Source organism: Schistocerca americana, chromosome 6 (genome assembly GCF_021461395.2).
Source record: "Schistocerca americana isolate TAMUIC-IGC-003095 chromosome 6, iqSchAmer2.1, whole genome shotgun sequence".
NCBI lineage: Eukaryota > Metazoa > Arthropoda > Insecta > Orthoptera > Acrididae > Schistocerca > Schistocerca americana.
The window spans coordinates 590,830,891-590,855,778 of NC_060124.1; positions in this window are offsets into that span (position 1 = coordinate 590,830,891).

Below are 24,888 nucleotides of genomic sequence, written 5' to 3' on the forward strand. Positions count from 1 at the left end.
AAGGAGATATATACAGATGTGCAAAATTACATCAACAGGTAGTGAGTGTTGGGAAGTTGGCTTTCAGCCCTTTCCTGACCCCTTTCACCACAAATTGAAATTAATAGATAAATATACAGCTGTGAAGGAATGACATCTACAGATGTTGATTGTTGGTAAGGAGGCTTCCTGCAGCCACTTCCAGTCGTCGAATGGCTAGGTTAGAAAATACAGCAGATATATACAGCTGTGCAGAAACTACATCTATAGATGGTTAACGTTGGGAAGGAGACTTTCAGACACTTCCAGCCCCCCTTCACCAAGGTTAGAAATTAAAGATGAAATCTACAGCTGTGCAGGAATTACATCTACATATGGTGAATGTTGGGGAGGAGGCATTGACCCCCTTATTGTCCCTCGTCACCAGGATTTGAAAATTACAATGATATATACAATATTACAATATAAAAGAGATATATACAGCTGTGCAAAAACTACATCTACAGATGGTGATGTTGGGAAACATGCGTTCAGCCCCTTCCAGTCCCCCTTCAACAAGCATAGAAAATGAAGGTGATATATACAGCTGTGCAGGAATTACATCTACAGATGGTGAATGTAGGGAAACAGGCTTTCAACCCCTTCCAGTCCCCCTACTCCAAAGATAGAAATTAAAGGTGATATATACAGCTGTGCAAGAATTACATGTACAAATGGTGAATAATGGGAAGGAGGCTTTCAGCCCCTTCCAGTCCACCTTCACCAAGGTTACAAGATAAAGGTGATATATACAGCTGTGCAGGAATTATATCTACATGTGGTGAATTTTGGAAACAGGCTTTCAGCCTGTACAAGTCACCCTTCACCAAGGATAGAAAATAAAGGTGATATATACGGCTGTGCAGGAATTACATCTACAGATGGTGATTGTTCATAAGGAGGCTTCCTGCAGCCACATCCAGTCATCGTACGTCTATGTTAGACTATATTCGAGATATATACAGCTGTGCAGAAACTACATCTACAGATGGTGATTGTTGGTAAGGAGTCTTTCATCAGACACTTCCAGTCCTTCGTCACCTACGTTAGAAATTAAAGGTGATATATGCAACTGTGCTGGAATTACATCTACAGTTGTTGAGTGTTGGGAAGGAGGCGTTCAGCTCCTTCCAGTCCCCATTCACCAAGATTAGAAAATAAATGTGATACATACAGATGTGCAGGAATTATATCTACAGATGGTGAATGTTGGGAAGGTGGCTATCAGCCCGTTCCAGTCCCCCTTCACAAAGGTTAGAAAATAAAGGTGATTTATACAGCTGTGCAGTAATTACAGCTACAGATGTTGATTGGTGGAAAGGAGGCTACCTGCAGCCACTTCCAGTCATAGTACGGCTAGGTTAGAAAATACAGGACATGTTTACAGGGGTGCAGGAATTATCTCTACAGATGGTGATAGTTGGGAAGGAGGCTGTCAGATCCATCCAGTCCCCCTTCGCCAACCTTAGGAAATAAAGGTTATATATACATCTGTGCAGGTATTACATCAACAGATGGTGATAGTTGGGAAGGAGTCTGTCAGCCCCTTTCAGTCCCCCTTCACCAAGGTTAGAATATAAAGGTGATATATACATCAGTGCAGAAATTACATCTACAGATGGTGAATGTTGGGAAGGAGGCTTTCTGGCCCTTCCAGTCCCCCTTCACCAAGGTTAGAAAATAAAGGCGAAATATACTGCTGTGCAGAAACTACGTCTACAGATGCTGTTTGTTAGTAATGAGGGTTTCATCAGCCCCATCCAGTCTTCCGTCACGTATGTTAGAAAATAAAGAAGATATATACAGCTGTGCAACAATTACATCTACGGATGGTGAATGTTGGAGAAGAGGCTTACAGCCCCTTCCAGTAACCCTTCACCAAGGTTAGAAAATAAAGGTGATATATACAGTTGTGCATTAATTACAGCTACAGATGGTAAATGTTGGGAAGGCCGCTTTCAGCCCCTTGTAGTCCCCCTTCACCAAGCTCTGAAATGAAAGGTGATATATACAGCTGTGCGGGAATTACATCTACAAATGGTGAATGTTGGTTAGGAGGCTTTGAGCCCTTTCCAGTCCCCCTTCACGTAGGATTGAAAAAAAAGGTGAGATATACAGCTGTGCGGGTATTACATGTACAGATAGTGAGCCTTAGGAAGGATACTTTCAGCCCCTTCCAGTGGCCCTTCACAAAGGTTAGAAAATAAAGGTGATATATACAGCTGTGCAGGAATTACATCTACAGATGGTGAATGTTGGGTAGGAGTCTTTCAGCCTCTTCCAGTCGCCCTTCACTAAGGTTAGAAATAAAGGTGATATATACAGCTGTGCAGGATATTCATCTACAGATGGTCATGTTGGGAAGGAGGCATTCAGCCCCTTCCAGTCCACCTTCACAAAGGATAGAAAATGATGGTTATATATACAGCTGTACATGCATTACATCTACAGATGATGATTGTTGGGAAGGAGGCTTGCAGCCCCTTCCATTCCCCCTTCACCAACGTTAGAAAATAAAGTTGATGTATACAACTGTACAGGAATTACAACTACAGCTGGTGAATGTTGGGAAGGAGGCTTTAAGCCCCTTCCGGTCCCCCTTTACCAAGGTTATAATATAAGGGTGATATATACAGCTGTGCAGAAATGACACTACTGGTGGCGAATGTTGTGAACGAGGCTTTCAGGACCTTCCAGTCCCCCTTTACCAGGGTTCGAAAATAAAGGTGATACATAGAGCTCTGCGTAAACTGCATCTACAGATGGTGATTGGTGGTATGGAGGCATTCATCAGCCCCTTTAAGTCCTCTTTCACCTAGGTTAGAAAATGAGGGAGATATATACAGATCTGCAAAATTACATATACTGATAGTGAATGTTGGTAAGTAGGCTTTCAACCCTTTCCCAACCCCCTTCAACACGGATAGAAATAAAAAGATATATATACAGCTGTCAAGGAATGACATCTACAAATGGTGATTGTTGGTAAGGGGGCTTCCTGCAGCCACTTCCAGTCGTCGTACGGCTAGATTAGAAAATACAGGACATATTTACAGGGGTACAGAAACTACATCTACAGATGGTGAAATTTGGTAAGGAGGCTTTCTGCAGCCCCTTCCAGTCCCCCTTCACCAACGTTAGAATATAAATGTGATATATACAGCTGTGCTGGAAATACATCTGCAGATGCTGATTGTCAGTAAGGAGGCTTCCTGCAGCCACTTCCAGTCATCGTATGGCTAGGAAAAAAAAAAATAGCAGATATATACAGCTGTGCAGAAACTACATCTACAAATGGAGATTGTTGGTAAGGAGGCTTCCACCGCCTTCCAGTCCCCCTTCACCAAGATAAGATAATCAAGGTGATATATACAACTGTGCAGGAAGTACATCTACAGATAGTGAATTTTGGAAAGAAGACTTTCAGCCCCTCCCGGTCCCCCTTCACCAAGGTTAGAATATAATGGTGATATATATAGCTGTGCAGGAAATACATCTACAGATGGTCATGTTTGGAAGTAGGTTTTCAGCCCCTTCCAGTCCCCCTTCACAAAGGATAGAAAATAAAGGTGATTTATCCAGCTGTGCGGGAAATACATGTACAGATGGTGAATGGTGGAAAAGAGGCATTCAGCCCCTTCCAGTACCCTTTCACCAAGGATAGAGAATAAAGGTCATAAATACAGCCATGCAGGTATTACATCTACAGATGGTGAATGTTGGGAAGGGGGCTTTCAGCCCCATCCAGTCCCCCTTCAGCAAGGTTACAAAATAAAAGTGATATATACAGCTCTGCAGGAATTACATCTACAGATGGTGATTGTTGGTAAGGAGGCTCCGTGCATCCACTTCCAGTTGTCGTATGGCTAGGTTAGAAAATATATCAGATATATACAGCTGTGCACAAACCACATCTACTGATGGTGAACGTTGGGAAGGAGGCTTTCGGCCCCTTCCAGTCCCCACTCACCAAGGTTAGAAAATAATGTTGATGTATACAACTGTACAGGAATTACAACTACAGATGGTGAATGTTGGGAAGGAGGCTTTAAGCCCCTTCCGGTCCCCCTTTACGAAGGTTAGAAAATAAAGTTGATATATACAGCTGTGCAGGAATTACATTTAGAGATGGTAAATGTTGGGAAGGAGACCTTCAGCCCCTTCCTGTCCACCTACACCCAGGTTAGAAAATAAAGGTGATATATATAGCTGTGCAGGAATTACATCTACAGAAGGTGAATGTTGGGAAGGAGGCTTTCAGCCCCTTCCATCCCCCTTCACCAGGTTTAGAAAATAATGGTAATATACATTCCTGGAAATGGAAAAAAGAACACATTGACACCGGTGTGTCAGACCCACCATACTTGCTCCGGACACTGCGAGAGGGCTGTACAAGCAATGATCACACGCACGGCACTGCGGACACACCAGGAACTGCGGTGTTGGCCGTCGAACGGCGCTAGCTGCGCAGCATTTGTGCACCGCCGCCGTCAGTGTCAGCCAGTTTGCCGTGGCATACATAGCTCCATCGCAGCCTTTAACGCTGGTAGCATGCCGCGACAGCGTGGACGCGAACCGTATGTGCAGTTGACGGACTCTGAGCGAGGGCGTATAGTGGGCATGCGGGAGGCCGGGTGGACGTACCGCCGAATTGCTCAACACGTGGGGCGTGAGGTCTCCACAGTACATCGATGTTGTCGCCAGTGGTCGGCGGAAGGTGCACGTGCCCGTTGACCTGGGACCGGGCCGCAGTGATGCACGGATGCACGCCAAGACCGTAGGATCCTACGCAGTGCCGTAGGGGACCGCACCGCCACTTCCCAGCTAATTAGGGACACTGTTGCCTCTGGGGTATCGGCGAGGACCATTCGCAACCGTCTCCATGAAGCTGGGCTACGGTCCCGCACACCGTTAGGCTGTCTTCCGCTCACACCCCAACATTGTGCAGCCCGCCTCCAGTGGTGTCGCGACAGGCGTGAATTAAGGGACGAATGGGAGACGTGTCGTCCTCAGCGATGAGAGTCGCTTCTGCCTTGGTGCCAACGATGGTCGTATGCGTGTTTGGCGCCATGCAGGTGAGCGCCACAATCAGGACTGTATATGACTGAGGCACACAGGGCCAACAATCGGCATCATGGTGTGGGGAGCGATCTCCTACACTGGCCGTACACCACTGGTGATCGTCAAGGGGACACTGAATAGTGCACGGTACATCCAAACCGTCATCGAACCCATCGTTCTACCATTCCTAGACCGGCAAGGGAACTTGCTGTTCCAACAGGACAATTCACGTCAGCATGTATCCCGTGCCACCCAACGTGCTCTAGAAGGTGTAAATCAACTACCCTGGCCAGCAAGAACTCCGGATCTGTCCCCCATTGAGCATGTTTGGGACTGGATGAAGGGTCGTCTCACGCGGTCTGCCCGTCCAGCACGAACGCTGTTCCAACTTAGGTGCCAGGTGGAAATGGCATGGCAAGCCGTTCCACAGGACTACATCCAGCATCTCCACAATCGTCTCCATGGGAGAATTGCAGCCTGCATTGCTGCGAAAGGTGGATATACACTGTACTAGTGCCGACATTGTGCATGCTCTGTTGCCTGCGTCTATGTGCCTGTGGTTCTGTCAGTGTGATAATGTGATGTATCTGACCCCAGGAATGTGTCAATAAAGTTTCCCCTTCCTGGGACAATGAATTCACGGTGTTCTTATTTCAATTTCCAGGATTGTATACAGCCATGCAGGAATTACATCTGCAGTTGGCGAATGTTGGGAAGGAGCCTTTCAGCCCCTACCAGACCCCATTCACCAAGGTTATAAAATAAAGCTGATATATACAGCTGTTCAGAAATGACACTACTGGTGGCAAATGTTGTGAAGGAGGCTTTCAGGACCTTCCAGTCCCCCTTCACCAAGGTTCGAAAATAAAGGTGATATATACAGCCCTGCATAAAATACATCTACAGATGGTGATTGTTGGTATGGAGACTTTCATCAGCCCCTTCCAGTCCTCCTTCACCTAGGAAAACAATTGAAGGAGATATATACAGATGTGCAAAATTACATCTACAGATAGAGAAATTAGGGAAGTAGGCATTCAGCCCTTTCCAGACCCCCTTCACCACGGATAGAATTAAAAGATATATATACAGCTGTGAAGGAATGTTGGTAAGGAGGCTTCCTTTTGCCACTTCCAGTGGTCGAATGGCTAGGTTAGAAAATATAGCAGATATATACAGCTGTGCAGAAACTACATCTATAGATGGTTATTGTTGGGAAGGAGGCTTTCAGAAATTTCCAGGCCCCCTTCACCAAGGTTAGAAAAGAAAAGGTAATATATACAGCTGTGCAGGAATTACATCTACAGATGGTGCATGATGGGAAGGAGTCATTCAGCCACATCCACTCCCCCTTCACTAAGGTTAGAAAACAAAGGTGATACATACAGCCATGCAGGAATTACATCTACAGATGGTTAATGTTGGGAAGCAGGGTTTCAGCCCCTTCCAGTCCCCCTTCACCATGGTTTGACAATAAGCTGATATATGCAGATGAGCAGGATTTACATCTACAGATGATGATTGGTGGTAAGGAGGCTTTCTCCAGACCCTTCCAGTACTTCTTCACCTAGGTTAGAAAAAAAAGGAGATATATACAGCTATGCAAAAAGTGCAGATGGTGAATCTATGGAAGGAGCCTTTATGCTGCCCGTTTTAGTCCACCTTCTCCTAGGTTAGAAAATAAAGGAGATATATACAACTGGGAAAATTACATCTACAAATGGTGATGATGGGAAGCAGGCTTTCTGCCCCTTCTAGTCCCCTTTCACCAGGGTTAGAAAATAAAGGTGATATATACAGCTGTGCAGGAATTACATCTACAAATGGTGGTGTTGGGATGTAGTCTTTTAGCCTCTTCCAGTCCCCCTTCACCAAGGTTAGAAAATAATGGTGATCTGTACAGCTGCGCAGGAATTACATCTACAAATGGTGAATGTTGGTTAGGAGGCTTTCAGCCCTTTCCAGTCCCCCTTCACACAGGTTAAAAAATAAAGTTGGTATATACAGCTGTGCAGGTATTACATGTACAGATAGTGAGCGTTGGGAAGGAGACTTTCAGCCCCTTCCAGTCCCCCTTCACCCAGGTTAGAAAATAAAGATGATATATACAGCTGTGCATGAATTACATCTACAGATGATGAATGTTGGGAAGGAGGCTTTCAGCCCCTCCAGTCCCCATTCACCAAGGTTAGAAAATAAATGTGATTTATACAGCTGTGCCAGAAATAATTCTACAGATGGTGATTGGTGGAAAGGAGGCTACCTGCAGCCACTTCCAGTCGTCGTACGGCTAGATTAGAAAATACTGGACAAATATACGGGGGTGCAGAAACTACATCTACAGATGGTGATTGTTGGTAAGGAGGCTTTCTGCAGAGCCTTCCACTCCCCCTTCACCGAGTTTAGATTATAAAGGTGATATATACAGCTGTGCAGGAATTACATCTGCTGAAGGTGATTGTTGGTTAGGAGGCTTCCTGCAGCCACTTCCAGTCGTCGTATGGCTAGGTTAGAAAATATAGCAGATATATACAGCTGTGCAGAAACTACATCTACAGATGGTGATTGTTGGTAAGGAGGCTTTCAGCCCCTTCCAGTCCCCCTTCACCCAGGTTAGAAAATAAAGATAATATATACAGCTGTGCAGGAAATACATCTACAGATGGTGATTGGTGGAAAGGAGGCATTCAGCCCCTTCCATTCCCCCTGCACCAAGGTTAGAAAACAAAGGTGACATATACAGCTGTGCAGGAATTACATCAACAGATGGTGATAGCTAAGAAGGAGGCTGTCAGACCCATCCAGTCCCCCTTCGCCAAGGTTAGGATATAAAGGTGATATACATAGCTGTGCAAGATTTACACCTACAGATGGTGAATGTTAGGCAGAAGGGTTTCAACCCCTTCCAGTTCCACTTCACCAAGGTTAGAAAATAAAGGTGGTATATACAGCTGTGCAGGAATTACATCTACAGAAGGTGAATGTTTGGAAGGAGGCATTCAGCCTTTTCCAGTCCCCCTTCACCAAGGAAAAAAAATTAAAGTGATATATACAGCTGTGAAGGAATTAGATCTACAGATGGTGATTGTAGGTAAGGTGGCTTCCTGCAGCCATTTCCAGTTGTCGTATGGCTAGGTTGGAAAATATAGCAGATATATACTGCTGTGCAGAAACTACATCTACTGATGGTGAACGTTGGGAATTAGGCTTTCAGCCCCTCCCAAACCCCATTCACCTAGGTTAGAAATTAAAGGTGATATATACAAATGTGCGGGAATTACATTTACAGATGGTGAATGTTGGGCAGGAGGCTTTCACCCCTTCCAGTCCTCCTTCACCAAGGTTAGAAAATAAAGGTGATACATACAGCTCTGCAGGAATTACATCTACAGAGGGAGAGTGTTGGGAAGGAGGCTTTCAGCCCCTTCCAGTTTCCCTTCAACAAGGTTAGAGAATAAAGGTAATTTATTCAGCCAGGCAGGAATTACATCTACAGATGGTGATAGTTGGTAAGGAGGCTTCCTGCAGCCACATCCAGACATCGTATGGTTAGGTTAGACTATATAGAAGATATATACAGTTGTGGAGAAGCGACATTAACCGACGGTCATTGTTGGTAAAGAGGCTATCTGCACGCCTTCCAGTCCGCCTTCACCTAGGTTAGAAAATATAGGAGATATATGCAGCTGACCAAAAATTAAATCTACAGATGGTCAATGTTCGGAAGGAGGCTGTGAGACCCTTCCAGTCCCCCTTCACCAAGATTAGATTAGAAAGGTGATATATACAGCTGTGCAGGAATTATATCTACAAATGGTGAATGTTGGGAAGGCAGCTTTCAGCCCCTTCCAATCCCACATCACCAAGGTTAGAAAATAAAAGTGATATATACATCGGTACAGGAATTACTTCTACAGATGGTGACTGGTGGTAAGGAGGCTTCCTGCAGCCACTTCCAGTCGTCGTACGTCTAGGTTAGAAAATACGTGACATATATACATACAGATGGTGATTGTTGGTAAGGAGGCTTTCTAGAACACTTTCCAGTCCTCTTCTCCTAAGTTAGAAATTAAAGGATATATATACATCTGCGAAAAAAATACATCTACAGAGGGTTAATGTTGGGAGGGAAGGTTTCAGCCCCTTCCAGTCCCCCTTCACCGATGTTAGAAAATAAAGGAGAAATATGCAGCTGTTCAAAAATTAAATCAACAGATGGTGAATATTGTGAAGCATGCTTTCAGCCTCATCCAGCCCCCCTTCAGCTAGGTTAGAATATAAAGGTCATAAACACAGCTGTGCAGGAATAACATCTACAGATGGTGAATGTTTGGAAACAGGCATTCAGCCCCTTCCTGTCCCCATCACCAAGGTCAGATAATAAAGATAATTTATACAGCTGTGCAGGAATTACATCTACAGATGGTGAATGTTGGGAAGGAGGCTATCAGCCCCATTCAGTCCCCCCTCACCAAGGTTAGAAAATAAAGGTAGTATGTGCAGCTGTGCAGGAATTACATCTAAACACGGTGAATGTTGGGAAGCAGGCTTTCAGCCCCAAATTGTCCCTCCTCACCAAGGTTAGAAAGTAGACGTGATTTATGCAGCCATGCAGGAATTACATCTACAGAAGGTCAATGTCGGGAAGGAGGCATTCAGCCCCTTCCATTCCCCCATGCCAAGGTTAGAGAATAAAGGTAATATATACAGACAGGAAGGTATTACATCTACAGATGGTGAATGTTGGGAAGGAGGCTTTCAGCCCCTTCCAGTCCTCCTGGCCCAAGGTTAGAAAATAAAGGTGATATATAGAGCTGTGCAGGTATTACATCTACAAATGGCGAATGCTCAGAAAGAAGCTTTCAGCTTCTTCCAGTCCCCCTTCACCAAGGTTAGAAAATAAAAGTGATATATACAGCTGTGCAAGAATTACATCTACAGATGGTGAATGTTGGGAAAGAGGCTTTCAGCCCCTTCCAGACCCTCTTCATCAAGGTTAGAAAATTAAGGTGATATATACAGCTGTGCAGAAATTACATCTACAGATGGTGAATGTTAGGAAGGAGACTATCAGCCCCTTTCAGTCCCCCTTCACCACGGATAGAAACGAAAGGTGATATATACAGCCATGCAGGAATTACATCTACAATTGGTTAATGTTGGGAAGGAGGCTTTCAGCCCCTTCTAAACCAGCTTCTCTGAGGTTAGAAAACAAAGGTGATATATACAGCCGTGCAGGAATTGCATCTAGATATGGTGAATGTTGGGAAGGTGGCTTTGAGCCCCTTCCAGTCCCCCTTCACCAAGGTTAGAAAATAAAGGTGATATATACAGCTGTGCAGGAATTACTTCTACAGATGGTGATTGGTGGTAAAAAGGTTTCCTGCAGCCACTTCCAGTCGTCGTTCGTTTAGGTTAGAAAATACGAGATATATATACAGGGGTGCAGAAACTGCATCTACAGTTGGTGATTGTTGGTAAGGATGCTTTCTGGAGCCACACCCAGTCATCGTACGGCTAGGTTACACTATATTGGAGATATATAAAGCTGTGCAGAAACTACATCTACTGATGGTGATTTTTGATAAGGAGCACTCCATGAACCCCTTATAATCCTCCTTCACCTATGTTAGAAAATAAATTAGGTTTATACAGCTGTGCAAAAATTACATCTACAGATGGTGAATGTTGGGGAGGAGGCTTTCAGCCCCTTCCAGTTACCCTTCACCATGGTTAGAAAATAAAGGTGAAATACAGCTGAGCATGCATTACATATACAGATGGTGAATGTTGGAAGGTGGCTTTCAGCCCGTTCCAGTCCCCCTTCACAAAGGTTATAAAATAAAGGTGACTTATACAGCTGTGCAGAAATAACAGCTACAGATGTTGATTGGTGGAATGGAGGCTACCTGCAGCCACTTCCAGTCATCGTACGGCTACGTTAGAAAATACAGGACATATTTACAGGGGTGCAGAAACTACATCTACAGGTGGTGATTGTTGGTAAGGAGGCTTTCTGAAGACCCTTAAAGTCCCCCTTCACCAAGGTTAGAATATAAAGGTGATATATACAGCTGTGCAGGAAATACATCTACAGATGGTCATGTTGGGAAGGGGGCTTTCAGCGCCTTCCAGTCCCCCTTCACAAAGGATAGAAAGTAAAGGTGATACATACAGCTGTACAGGAATTACATCTACATATGGTGAATGTTGGGAAGGAGGCTTTCATCTTATTCCAGTCCCCCTTCACCAAGGTTAGAAAATAAAGGTGATATATACAGCTGTGCAGGAATTACATGTACATATTGTTAATGTTGGGAAGGAGGCTTCCAACCCCTTCTAGTCCCCATTCACCAAGGTTAGAATATAAAGGGGATATATACAGTTGTGCAGAAACTACATCTACAGATGTTGATTGTTAGTATGGGGGGTTTCAACAGCCCCTTCCATTCCTCCTTCATCTAGGTTAGAAAATAAAGTAGATACATACAGCTGTGCAAAAATTACAACTACAGATGGTGAATGTTGGGGAGGAGGCATTCAGCCCCTCCCAGTCCCCCTTCACCAAGGTTAGAATAAAAAGGTGATATATACAGCTGTGCAGAATATACATCAACAATTGGTCATGTTGGGAAAGATTCTTTCAACCCCTTCCAGTCCTCATTTACAAAGGATATAAAATATAGGTGTTATATACAGCTGTGCATGCATTACATCTACAGATGATGAATGTTGGGAAGGAGTCTTTCAGCCCCTCCCAGTCCCCCTTCATCAAGATTAGAAAATAAAGGTGATTTATACAGATGTGCCAGGAATACATCTACAGACAGTGATTGGTGGAAAGGAGGCTACCTGCAGCCACTTCCAGTCGTTGTACGGCTAGATTAGAAAATACAGGACATATATACAGGGGTGCAGAAACTACATCTACAGATGGTATTGTTGGGAATGAGCCGTTCTGCCATTTCCACTCCCCCTTCACTGAGGTTAGAAAACAAAGGTGATACATACAGCCATGCAGGAATTACATCTACAGATGGTGAATGTTGGGGAGGAGGCATTGTGCCCCTTATTGTCCCCCTTCACCAAGATTTGAAAATTACAGTGATAAATACAGCTGTGCAGGAATTACTTCTACAGGTGGTGAATTTTGGGAAGGATGCCGTCTGCAGCCCATTTCAGTCTACCTTAACCAAGGTGTTAAAATAAAAGATATATACAGCCGTGCAAAAATTACATCTACAGATGGTGATGGGAAACGGGCGTTCAGCCCCTTCCAGTCCCGCTTCACCATGGTTAGAAAATAAAGGTGATATATACAGATGTGAATTAGTTACAGTTACAGATGGTAAATGTTGGGAAGGAAACTTTCAGCCCCTTCCAGTCTTCCTTCACCGAGGGTAGAAATGAAAGGTCATATATGCAGCTGCGCAGGAATTACATCTACAAATGGTGAATGTTGGTTAGGAGGCTTTCAGCCCTTTCCAGCCCCCTTCACACAGGTTAGAAACTAAGGGTGGTATATACAGCAGTGCGGGTATTACATGAACAGATAGTGAGCATTGGGAAGGAGACATTCAGCCCCTTCCAGTCCCCCTTCACCAAGGTTAGAATATAAAGGTGATATATACAGCTGTGCATGCATTACATCCACAGATGATGAATAATGAGAAAGAGGCTTTCAGACCCTCCAGTCCCCATTCAACAAGGTTAGAAAATACATGTAATATATACAGCTGTGCAGGAATTACATCTACAGATGGTGACTGTTGGGAAGGCAGCTTTCAGCCCCTTCCAGTCCCTCTTCATCAAGGTTAGAAAATAAAGGTGATTTATACACCTGTGACGGAAATCCATCTACAGATGTTGATTGGTGGAACGGAGTCTACCTGCAGCCACTGCCAGTCATCGTATGGCTAGGTTAGAAAATACAGGACATATTTACTGGGGTGCAAAAGCTACGTCTACGGATGGTGATAGTTGGTAAGGAGGCTTTCTGCAGCCCCTTCCAGTCCCCCTTCACCAAGGATAGAAAATAAAGGTGATATATACAGCTATGCATGCATTACATTTACAGATGATGAATGTTGGGAAGGAGGCTTTCAGCCCCTCCAGTCCCTATTCACCATGGTATGAAAACAGATGTGATGCATACAGCGGTGCAGGAATAACATCTACAGAAGGTGAATGTTGGAATAGAGTCTTTCAGCCCCTTCCAGTCCCCCTTCACCAAGGTTAGAAAAAAAAGGTGATATATACAAATGTGCAGGAATTACATCTACAGTTAGTGAAAGTTGGGAAGGAAGCTTTCAGCCCCTTCCAGTCCCCCTTCACCTAGGTTAGAAAAAAAAACACGATATATACAGCTGTCCAGGTATTACATCTACAGAAGGTCAATGTTGGGAAGGAGGCTTTCGGGCCCTTCCATTCCCCCTTGAGAAAGGTCAGAAAATAAAGGTGTTTTAAGCAGCTATGCAGGAATTACATCTACAGACGGTGAATGTTGGGATAGATGCTTTCAGCCCCTTCGAGTCCTCCTTCACCCAGGTTAGATATTAAAGAGATATATACAACTGTGCAGGAATTACATCCAGAGATGGTGAATGTTGGGAAGGAGTCATTCAGTCCATCCAGTCCCCTTCACCAAGGTTTAAAAATAAAGGTGATATATACAGCTGCACAGGAATTACATGTACAGATGGCGAATGTTGGGAAGGAGTCTATCAGCCCCTTCAAGGCCCACTTCACTAAGGTTACAAATTACGGGTGATATATACAGCCGTGAAGGAATTACATCTACTGATGGTTAATGTAAGGAAGGAGACTTTCAGCACCTTCCATTCCCCCTCACCAAGGTTAGAAAAAAAAGTTATATATACACCTGTGCAGGAATTACATCTACAGATGGTGAATATTGGGATGGAGGCTTTTAGCCTCATCCAGTCCCCATTCACTTAGGTTAGTATATAAACGCGATATATACAGCTGTGTAGGAAATACATCTACAGATTGTGAATGTTCGGAAAGTGGCTTTCAGCCCCTTCCAGTCCCCCTTCACAAAGCTTAGAAATTGAAGGTGATATATACTGCTGTGCAGGAAATACTTCTTAAGATGGTAAATGTTGGGAGGGAGGCTTTCAGCCCCTTCCAGTCCCCCTTCATCAAGGATACAAAAAAAACGTGATATATACCGCTGTGCAGGAATTACATCTACAGATGGTGATTGTTGGTAAGGAGGCTTCCTGCAGCTACATCCAGTCATCGTACGGCTAGTTTAGACTGTATTGGAGGTATATATAGCTGTGCAGAGACTACATCTACACATGGTGAACGTTGAGAAGGAAGCATTCAGCCACTTCCAGTCCCCCTTCACCAAGGTTAGAAAGTAACGTTGATATATACAGCTGTGCCAGAATTACATCTACAGATAGTGAATGTTGGTATGAAGGCTTTCAGCCCCTTCCAGTCCCCGTTAACCATGGTTAAAAAAAAATGTAATATATACAGCTGTGTAGGAATTACATCTGCAGATGGTTAATGTTTGGAAGCAGGCTTTCAGCCATTTCCAATCCCCATCACCAAGGTTAGAAAATAAAGGTGATATATACAGCTGTGCAGGAATTACACCTACAGTTGGTGAATGTTGGGAACGAGGTTTTCAGCCACTCCAGTCCCCATTCACGACGGTTAGAAAATAAATGTGATATAATGCTGTGGAGGAATTACATCTACAATTGGTGAGTGTTGGGAAGACTGATTTCAGACCCTTCCAGTCCCCCATCACCAAGGTTAGAATATTAAGGTGATATATACAACTGTGCAGGTATTACAACTACAGATTGTGAATGTTGGGAAAGAGGCTTTCAGCCCCTTCTAGTCCCCCTTCACCAAGGTTTAAAAATAAATGCGATATATATGGCTTCATAGGAATTACATCTACAGTTGGTGAATGTTGGGAAGGAGGCTTTGGCTCCTTCCAGTCCCATTTCAACAAGGTTAGAAATTAAAGGTAATATATACAGCCGTGCAGGAGTTACATCTACAGATTGTGAATGTTGGGAAGGAGGCTTTCAGCCCCTTCCAGTCCCCCTTCACCAAGTATATTTTCTAAAGGCGATATATACAGCTGTGCAGAAATTACATCTAAACGTGGTTAATATCAGGAAGGAGGCTTTCAGCCCCTTCCAGTCCCCCTTCACCGATGTTAGAAAATAAAGGTGATATATACATCTGTGTAAAAGCTAATTCTACAGATGGTGATTGTTGGTAAGGAGATTTTCTCCAGCCCCTTCCAGTCCTCCTTCACCTAGGTTACAAAATCAAGGAGATATATACAACTGTGCAAAAATTACATCTACAGATGGTTAATTTGGGAAATGAGGCTTTCACCGCCTTCCAGTCACCCTTCACCAAGGTTAGAAAATCAAGGAGATATATACAACTGTGCAGGAATTACATCTACAGATGTTGAATGTTGGGAAGGATGCCTTCAGGACTATCCAGTGCCCCTTCACCAAGGTTAGAAAATAAAGGTTATATGTGCAGTTGTGCAGGAATTACATCTACAGATGGTGAATGTAGAGAAGCAGGCTTTCAACCCCTTCCAGTCCCCCTACTCGAGAGATAGAAATTAAAGGTGATATATACAGCTGTGCAAGAATTACATGTACAAATGGTGAATGTTGGGAAGGAGGCTTTCAGCCCCTTCCAGTTCACCTTCACCAAGGTTAGAAGGTAAAGGTGATATATACAGCTGCGCAGGAATTACATCTACATATGGTGAATGTTGGAAAGAGACTTTCAGCCCCTACAAGTCACCCTTCACCAAGGATAGAAAATAGAAGTGATATATACAGCTGTGCAGGAATAACATCTACAGATAGTGAATGTTGGGAAGGAGGTTTTCAGCCCCCTCCAGTCAACCTTCACCAAGTTTGGAAAATAAAGGTGATATATGCAGCTGCGTAGGAATTACATCTACAGTTGGTGAATGTTGGGAAGGAGGCTTTCAGCCCTATCCAGTCCACCTTCACCAAGGTTAGAATATAAACGTGATGTATCCAGCTGTGCAGGAATTACATCTACAGATGGTGATTGTTGGGAATGAGTATTTCAGCACCTTCCGGTCCCCCTTCACCAAGGTTAAAAAATGAAGGAGATATATAGAGCTGTGCAGGAATTACATCTACAAATGGTGAATGTTGGGAAGAAGGTTCTAGCCCTTGCAGTCCCCATTCACCAAGGTTAGAATGTAAAGGTGATATATACAGCTGTGCAGAAACTACATCTACAGATGTTGTTTGTTAGTAAGGAGTGTTTTATCAGCCCCTCCTAGTCATGCTTCACCTAGGTTAGAAAATAAAGGACATATATACAGCAGTGCAAAAATTACATCTACAGATGGTGAATGTTGGGAAGCAGGCTTTCAGCCCCTTCCAGTCCCCCTTCACGAAGGTTAGAAAATAAGGGTGATAAATACAGCCGAGCAGGAACTACATCTACAGAAGGTGATTGTTGGTAACAATGCTTTCATCAGCCCCTTCCAGTCCTCATTCACTTAGGTTAGAAAATAAAGGAGATATATACAGCTGTGAAAAAATTACATCTACAGAAGTTGAATGTTGGGAAGAAGGCTTGCAGCCCTTTCCAGTCCCCCCTCACCTAGGTTATACAACAAAGCTGATATGTGCAGCTGTGTAAGGGTTTCCTGCAGCCACTTCCAGCCATATTTCTGCTAGGTTAGACGAGATACGAGATATATACAGCTGTGCAGCAATTATATTTACAGATGGTGATTGTTGGTAATGAGGCTTTCATCAGCCCCTTCCAGTCCTCCTTCCCCTAGGTTAGAAATAATAGGAGATATGTACATCTGTGCAAAAATTTCATCTACAGATTGTTAATGTTGGGAAGGAGGCTTTAAACCCATTCCAGTCCCCCTGCACCAAGGTTAGAAAATAAAGGTGATATATACAGCTGTGCAGGAATTTCATCTACAGATGTTGAATGTTGGGAAGGACTCTTTAAGACCCTTCCAGTCCCCCTTCACCAAGGTTAGGAAATAAAGGTGATTTATACAGCTGTGCAGAAACTACATCTACAGATTGTGATTGCCGGTAATGAGGCTTTCATCAGCCCCTTCCAGTCGTCCTTCACCTAGGTTAGAAATTAAAGGAGATATGTACATCTGTGCAAAAATTTCATCTACAGGTGGAGAATCTTGCGAAGGAGGCTTAAAACCCCTTCCAGTCCCCCTGCACCAAAGTTAGAAAATAAAGGTAAAATATACAGCCGTGCAGGAATTATATCTACAGATGGTGAATGTTTCGAAGCAGGCTTTCAGCGCCATCCAGTCCCCCTTCTCCTGGGTTTGAATATAAAGGTGATATAGACAGCTGTGAAGGAATTACATCTTAAGATCGTTAATGTCGGGAAAGAAGCTTTCAGCACCTTCCAGTCCCACTTCACCAAGGTGAGAGAATGAAGGTGCTATATACAGCTGTGTAGGAATTACATCTACAGTTGGTGAATGTTGGGAAGGAGGCTTTCAGCCCCTTCCAGTCCACTTTCACCAAGGTTAGAAGATAAAGGTGATATATCCAGCTGTGCAGGAATTACATCTACAGATGGTGAATGTTGGGAATGAGGCTGTCAGCACCTTCCAGTCCCCCTTCACCAAGGTTAAAAAATGAAGGTGATATATAGAGCTGTGCAGGAATTACATCTACAAATGGTGAATGTTGGGAAGGAGGCTTGCATTCCCTTCCAGTCCCCCTTGAGCAAGGTCCGAAAATAAAGGTTATATATGAAGCTGTGCAGGAATTCCATCTACAGATGATTAATGTTGTGAAGGAGGCTTTCAGCGCCTTCCACTGCCCCTTCACTAAGGTTAGACAATAAATGTGATACATACAGCAGTGCAGGAACTACATCTACAGATGGTGAATGTTGGGAAGGAGGCTTTCAGCCTCTTCCAGTCCCCCTCCACCATGGTTTGAAAATAAAGGTGATATATACAGCTGTGCAGGAATTTCATCTACAGATGTTGAATGTTGGGAAGGACTCTTTAAGACCCTTCCAGTCCCCCTACACCAAGGTTTGAAAATAAAGATGTTATATACAGCTGCGCAGGAATTACATCTACACTTGGTGAATGTTGGGAAGGAGGCTTTCTGCAGCCCCTTCCAGTCCGCCTTCACGTAGGTTAGAAAATAAATGAGATATATACAGCTGTGCAGGAATTACATCTACAGATGGACATGTTGGGAAGAAGGCTTTCAGGCCCTTCCAATCCCCCTTCACCATGGTTAGAAAATAAAGGTGATATATACAGATGTGCATTAATTACAGTTACAGAGGGTAAATGTTGGGATGGAGACTTTCAGCCCCTTCCAGTCCCCCTTCACCAAGGTTAGAAATGAAAGGTGGTGTATACAGTTGCTCAGGAATTACATCTACAAATGGTGGATGTCGGTTAGGAGGTTTTCAGCCCTTTCCAGTCACCGTTCACACAGGATAGAAAATATAGGTGGTATATACAGCTGTGCGGATATTACATTTACAGATAGTGAGCATTGGGAAGAAGACTTTCAGCCCGTTCCAGTCCCCCCTCACAAAAGTTAGAAAACAAAGGTGATTAATACAGCTGTGCAGGAATTACAGTACACAGATGTTGATTGGTGGAAAGGAGGCTAGCTGCAGCCACTCCCAGTCATCGTATGGTTAGGTTAGAAAATACAGGACATGTATACAGGGGTGCAGAAACTACATTTACAGATGGTGATTTTTGCTAAGAAGACTTTCTGCAGCCCCTTCCTGCCCCCTTCCCCGAGGTCAGAAAATCAGGGAGACTCATACAGCTGTGCAAAAATTACATCTGCAGATGGTGAATGTTGGGATGGATGCTTTCAGCCCCTTCCTGTCACCTTTCACCAAGTTCAGAAAGTAACTTCATATATACAGCTGTGCAGGAATTATCTCTTCACATGGTGATAGTTGGGAAGGAGGCTGCCAGATCCATCCAGTCCCCCTTCGCCCACCTTACGATATCAAGGTTATATATACAGCTGTGCAGCTGTGCAGATGGTGATTGTTGGGAAGGAGGCTGTCAGCCCCATCCATTCCCCATTCGCCAAGGTTAGGATATAAAGATGATATACACAGCTGTGCAGGAATTACAACTACAGAAGGTCAATGTTCGGAAGGAGGCTTTCAGACCCTTCCAGTCCCTCTTCACCAAGGTTAGAAAATAAAGGTGATATATACAGATGTGCATTAATTACAGCTACAGATGGTAAATGTTGGGAAGGCCGTTTTCAGCCCCTTGCAGGCCCCCTTCACCAAGCTCTGAAATGAAAGGTGATATATACAGCTGCGCGGGAATTACATCTACAAATGGTGAATGTTGGTTAGGAGGCTTTCAGCCCTTTCCAGTCACCCTTCACATAGAATTGAAAAAAAAGGTGGTATATACTGCTGTGCGGGTATTACATGTACAGATAGTGAGCCTTGGGAAGGAGACTTTCAGCCCCTTCCAGTGCCCCTTTCACAAAGGTTAGAAAATAAAGGTGATACATACAGCTGTGCAGGAATTACATCTACAGATGGTGAATGTTGGGTAGGAGTTTCTCAGCATCTTCCAGTCCCCCTTCACTAAGGTTAGAATATAAAGGTGGTATATACAGCCGTGCAGGAATTACATCTACAGATGGTGAATGTTGGGAAGGCGGCATTCAGCCCCTTCCAGTCCCCCTTCATTAAGGTTGTTAAATAAAGGTGATTTATACAGCTGCGCCAGAATTACATCTACAGATGGTGATTGGTGGAAGGGAGACTTGCTGCTTCCACTTCCTGCCGTCGTACGGCTAGGTTAGAAAATACAGGACATATTTACAGGGGTACAGAAACTACATCTACAGATGGTGATTGTTGGTAAGGAGGCTTTCTGCAGCCCCTCCAGTCCCCCTTCACCAAGGTTAGAATATAAAGTTGATATATACAGCTGTGCAGGAAACACATCTACAGATGCTGAATATTGGGAAGGACAATTTCAGACCCTTCCAGTACCCTCCACCAAGGTGGTCATGTTGAGAAGGGTGCTTTCAGCGCCTTCCAGTCCCACTTCACAAAGGATAGAAAGTAAATGTGATAAATACAGGTGTGCTGAAATTATATCTGGAGATGGTGAACGTTTGGATGGAGGCTTTCAGCCCCTTCCAGTTGTCCTTCACCAAAGTTAGATGATAAACGTGAGATATACACCTGTGCAAGAATTACATCTACAGATGGTGATTGTTGGTAAGGAGGCTTCCTGCAGCTACATCCAGTCATCATACGGCTAGGTTAGATTATATAGAAGACATATACAGCTGTGCAAAAACTACATCTACAGATGGTGATAGTTGGTAAGGAGGCTTTCAGCACTTTATAGTCTCCCTTCACAAAAGTTAGAAAAAAAAGGTGATATATACAGATGTGCATTAATTACAGCTTTAGATGGTGAATGTCGGGAAGGAGGCTTTCAGCCCCTCCCGGTTCCCCGTCACCAAGGTTATCAAATAAAGATGATATATACAGATGTGCATTAACTGCAGCTACAGATGGTGAATGCCTAGAAGGAGGCTTTCAGCCCCATCCAGTCCCCCTTCACCATGGTTAGAAAATAAAAGTGATAAATACAGATGTGCATTAATTACAGCTACAGAGGGTAAATGTTGGGAAGGAGGTTTTCAGCCCCTCCAGTCCCCCTTCACCTAGGTTAGAAATGAAAGGTGGTACATACAGCTGTGCGTGAATTACATATACAGAGGGTAAATGTTGGGAAGGAGGTTTTCAGCCCCTTCCAGTCCCCCTTCACCATGGTTAGAAATGAAAGGTGATACATACAGCTGTGCATGAATTACATCTACAGATGATGAATGTTGGATAGCAGGCTTTCAGCCCTTTCCAGTCCCCCTTCACACAGGATAGAAAATAAAGTTGGTATATACAACTGTGCGGGTGCTACATGTTCAGATAGTGAGCATTGGGAAGGAGACATTCAGCCGCTTCCAGCCCCCCTTCACCAAAGTTAGGAAATAAAGGTGATATATACAGCTGTGCATGAATTACATCTACAGATGATGAATGTTGGGAAGGAGGTTTTCAGCCCCTCCAGTCCCCATTCACGACGGTTAGGAAATAAATGTGATATATACAGCTGTGAATGAATTACATCTACAGATGATGAATGTTGGGAACCAGGTTTTCAGCCCCTCCAGTCCCCATTCATGACGGTTAGAAATTAAATATGATATATACAGCTGTGCAGGAATTACATCGACAGATGACGAATGTTGGGAAGGAGTCTTTCAGCCACTTCCAGTCCCCCTCCACCAAGGTTAGAAAATCTAGGAGATATATACAACTGTGCAAAAATTACATATACAGATGGTGAATGTTGGGAAGGAGGCTTTCAGGACCTTCCAGTCCCCCTTCACCAAGGTTAGAAAATTATGGTGATATATACAGCTGTGCAGCAATTACATCTACAGTTGGTGAATGTTGGTTAGGAGGCTTTCAGCTCCTTCCAGTCCCCCTTCCCCGAGGTTAGAATATAAAGGTGATATTTACAGCTGTGCAGGAATTACATCTACAGATGTTGAATGTTCGGAGAGAGGCTTTCAGCCCCTTCCAGACCCTCTTCATCAAGGTTAGAAAATTAAGGTGATATATACAGCTGTGCAGGAATTACATCTACAGATGGTGAATGTTGGGGAGGAGGCTTTCAGCCCTTCCAGTCCACATTCACGACGGTTAGAAAAGAAATGTGATATATATACAGCTGTGCATGAATTACATCTACAGATGATGAATGTTGGGAAGGAGGTTTTCAGCCCCTCCAGTCCCTATTCACGACGGTTAGAAAATGAATGTGATATTTACAGCTGTGCAGGAATTACATCGACAGATGGCGAATGTTGGGATGGAGGCTTTCGGACCCTTCACCAAGGTCAGTCAATAAAGGTGATACATACAGCAGTGCAGGAATTATATCTACAGATGGTGAATGTTGGGAAGAACACTTTCAGACACTTCCAGTCCCCCTTCACCAAGGTTAGAAAATCAAGGAGATATATACAACTGTGCAAAAATTACATCTACAGATGGTGAATGTTGGGAAGGAGGCTTTCAGGACCTTCCAGTCCCCCTTCACCAAGGTTGCAAAATAATGGTGATATATACAGCTGTGCAGAAACTACGTCTACAGATGTTGATTGTTAGTAAGGAGTGTTTCTTCAGCCACTACCAATCGTCCTTCACCTAGGTTAGAAAATAAAGGTGATATATATAGCTGTGCAAAAATTACATCTACACATGTTGAATGTTGGGAAGGAGGCTTTCAGGACTTTCCAGTGCCCCTTCACCAAGGTTAGAAGTTAAAGGTGATATTTACAGCTGTGCAGGAATTACATCTACAGATGCTGAATATTGGGAAAGACAATTTCAGACCCTTCCAGTACCCTCCACCAAGGTTAGAATATTATGGTAATATATTCAGCTGTGCAGAAATTACATCTACAGATGGTGTATTTTCGGAAGGAGGCTTACAGCTGCTTCCAGTTGCCTTCCACCATGATTATAAAATAAAATTAATATATACAGCTGTGCAGGACACTCATCTTCAGATAGTGAATGTTGGGAAGGAGGCATTCAGCTCCTTCCAGTCCCCCTTCACCAAGGATAGAAAGAAAAGGTGATACATACAGCTGTGCAGCAGTTTCATGTATAAATGTTGAATATTCGGAAGGTGGCTTTCAGCCCCTTTCAGTCCCCCTTCACCAAGGTTAAAAAATAAAGGAGATATAGACAGCTGTGCAGGAATTACATCTACAGATGATGATTGGTGGGAAGGAGGCTTTCTCCAGACCCTTCCAGTCCTTCTTCAGCTAGGTTAGAAAAAAGAGGAGATATATACATATACAGCTGTGCAAATAGTGCAGATGGTGAATGTTGGGAAGGAGCCTTTATGCTGCCCGTTTCAGTCCACCTTCTCCTAGCTTTGAAAATAAAGGAGATATATATAACTGGGCAAAATTAAATCTACAAATGGTGATGTTGGGAAGCAGGCTTTCAGCCCCTTCTAGTCTCCCTTCAAAAAGAATAGAATATGAAGGTGATATATACAGCTGTGCAGGAATTACATCTACAGATGTTGGATGATGGGAAGAAGGCTTTCAGCCCCTTCCAGTCCCCTTCCATATGGTTAGACAGTAAAGGTGATAAATACAGCTGAGCAGGAATTGCACCTACAGATGGTGTTTGATGGTAAGGAGGCTTCCTGCAGCCGCTTCCAGTCGTCGTATGGCTAGGTCAGAAAATATAGCAGATATATAAAGCTGTGCAGAAACTACATCTACTGATGGTGAACGTTGTAAATTGGGCATTCAGATCCTCCAGGTCCCCCTTCACCAAGGTTAAAAGATGAAGGTGAGATATACAGCTGTGCAAGAATTACATCTACAGTTAGTGAATGTTGGGAAGGAAGTTATCAGCCCCCTTCAAGTCCCCATTCAACAAGGTTAGAAAATAAAAGTGATATACACAGCTGTGCAGGAAATACATTTACAGATGGTCATGTTGGGAAGGATGCTTTCTGCCCCTTCCAGTCCCCTTCACCAAGGTTAGAAATTAAACGTGATATATACAGGTGCGCAAGAATTACATCTACAGATGGTGATTGTTGGGAAGGAGGCTTTCTGCAGCCCCTTCCAGTCCTCCTTCACGTAGTTTAGAAAATAAAGGAGATATATACAGCTGTGCAGGAATTATCTCTACAGATGGTCATGTCGGGAACAAGGCTTTCAGCTGCTTCCAGTTCCCCTTCACCATGGTTAGAAAATAAAGGTGATATATACAGATGTGCATTAATTACAGCTACAGATGGTAAATGTTGGGAAGGAGACTTTCAGCACCTTCCAGTCTTCCTTCACCAAGGTTAGAAATGAAAGGTGATATATGCAGCTGTGCAGAAATTACATCTACAAATGGTGAATGTTGTTTAGGAGGTTTTCAGTCCTTTCCAGTCCCCCTTCACTCAGGTTAGAAAGTAAAGGTGGTATATACAGCTGTGCGGGTATTACATGTACAGATAGTGAGCATTGGGAAGGAGACTTTCAGCCCCTTCCAGTCCCCCTTCACCAAGGTTATAATATAAAGGTGATATATACACCTGTGCAGGAATTACATCTACAGATGGTGAATGTTGGGAAGGCTGCTTTCAGCCCCTTCCAGTCCCCCTTCACCAAGGTTATATTATAAAGGTGATATATACAGCCGGGCAGGAATTACATCTACAGATGGTGAATGTTGGGAAAGAGGCTTCCAGTCCACTTTCACCATGGGTAGAAAATAACCGTTATACATACAGCTGTGCAGGAATTATATCTGCGGATGGTGAATGTTTGAAGGAGGCTTTCAGCTCCTTCCAGTTGCACTTCACTAAGGTTAGATGATAAAGGTGAGATACACAGCTGTGCAAGAATTACATCAACAGATAGTGAATATTGGGAATGCAGCTATCAGCCCCTTGAAGTCCCACTTCACCAAGGTTAGGATATAAAAGTGATATATACAGCTGTGCAGGAAATACAACTTCAGATGGTGATTGTCGGAAAGCAAGCTTCCTGCACCCACTTCCAGTCGTTGTATATAGCAGATATATACAGCCATTCAGAAACTACTTCTACAAATGCTGATTGTTGATAAGGAGGCTTCCACCGTCTTCCAGTCCCCCTTCACCAAGATAAGGAAATCAAGGTTTCATATACA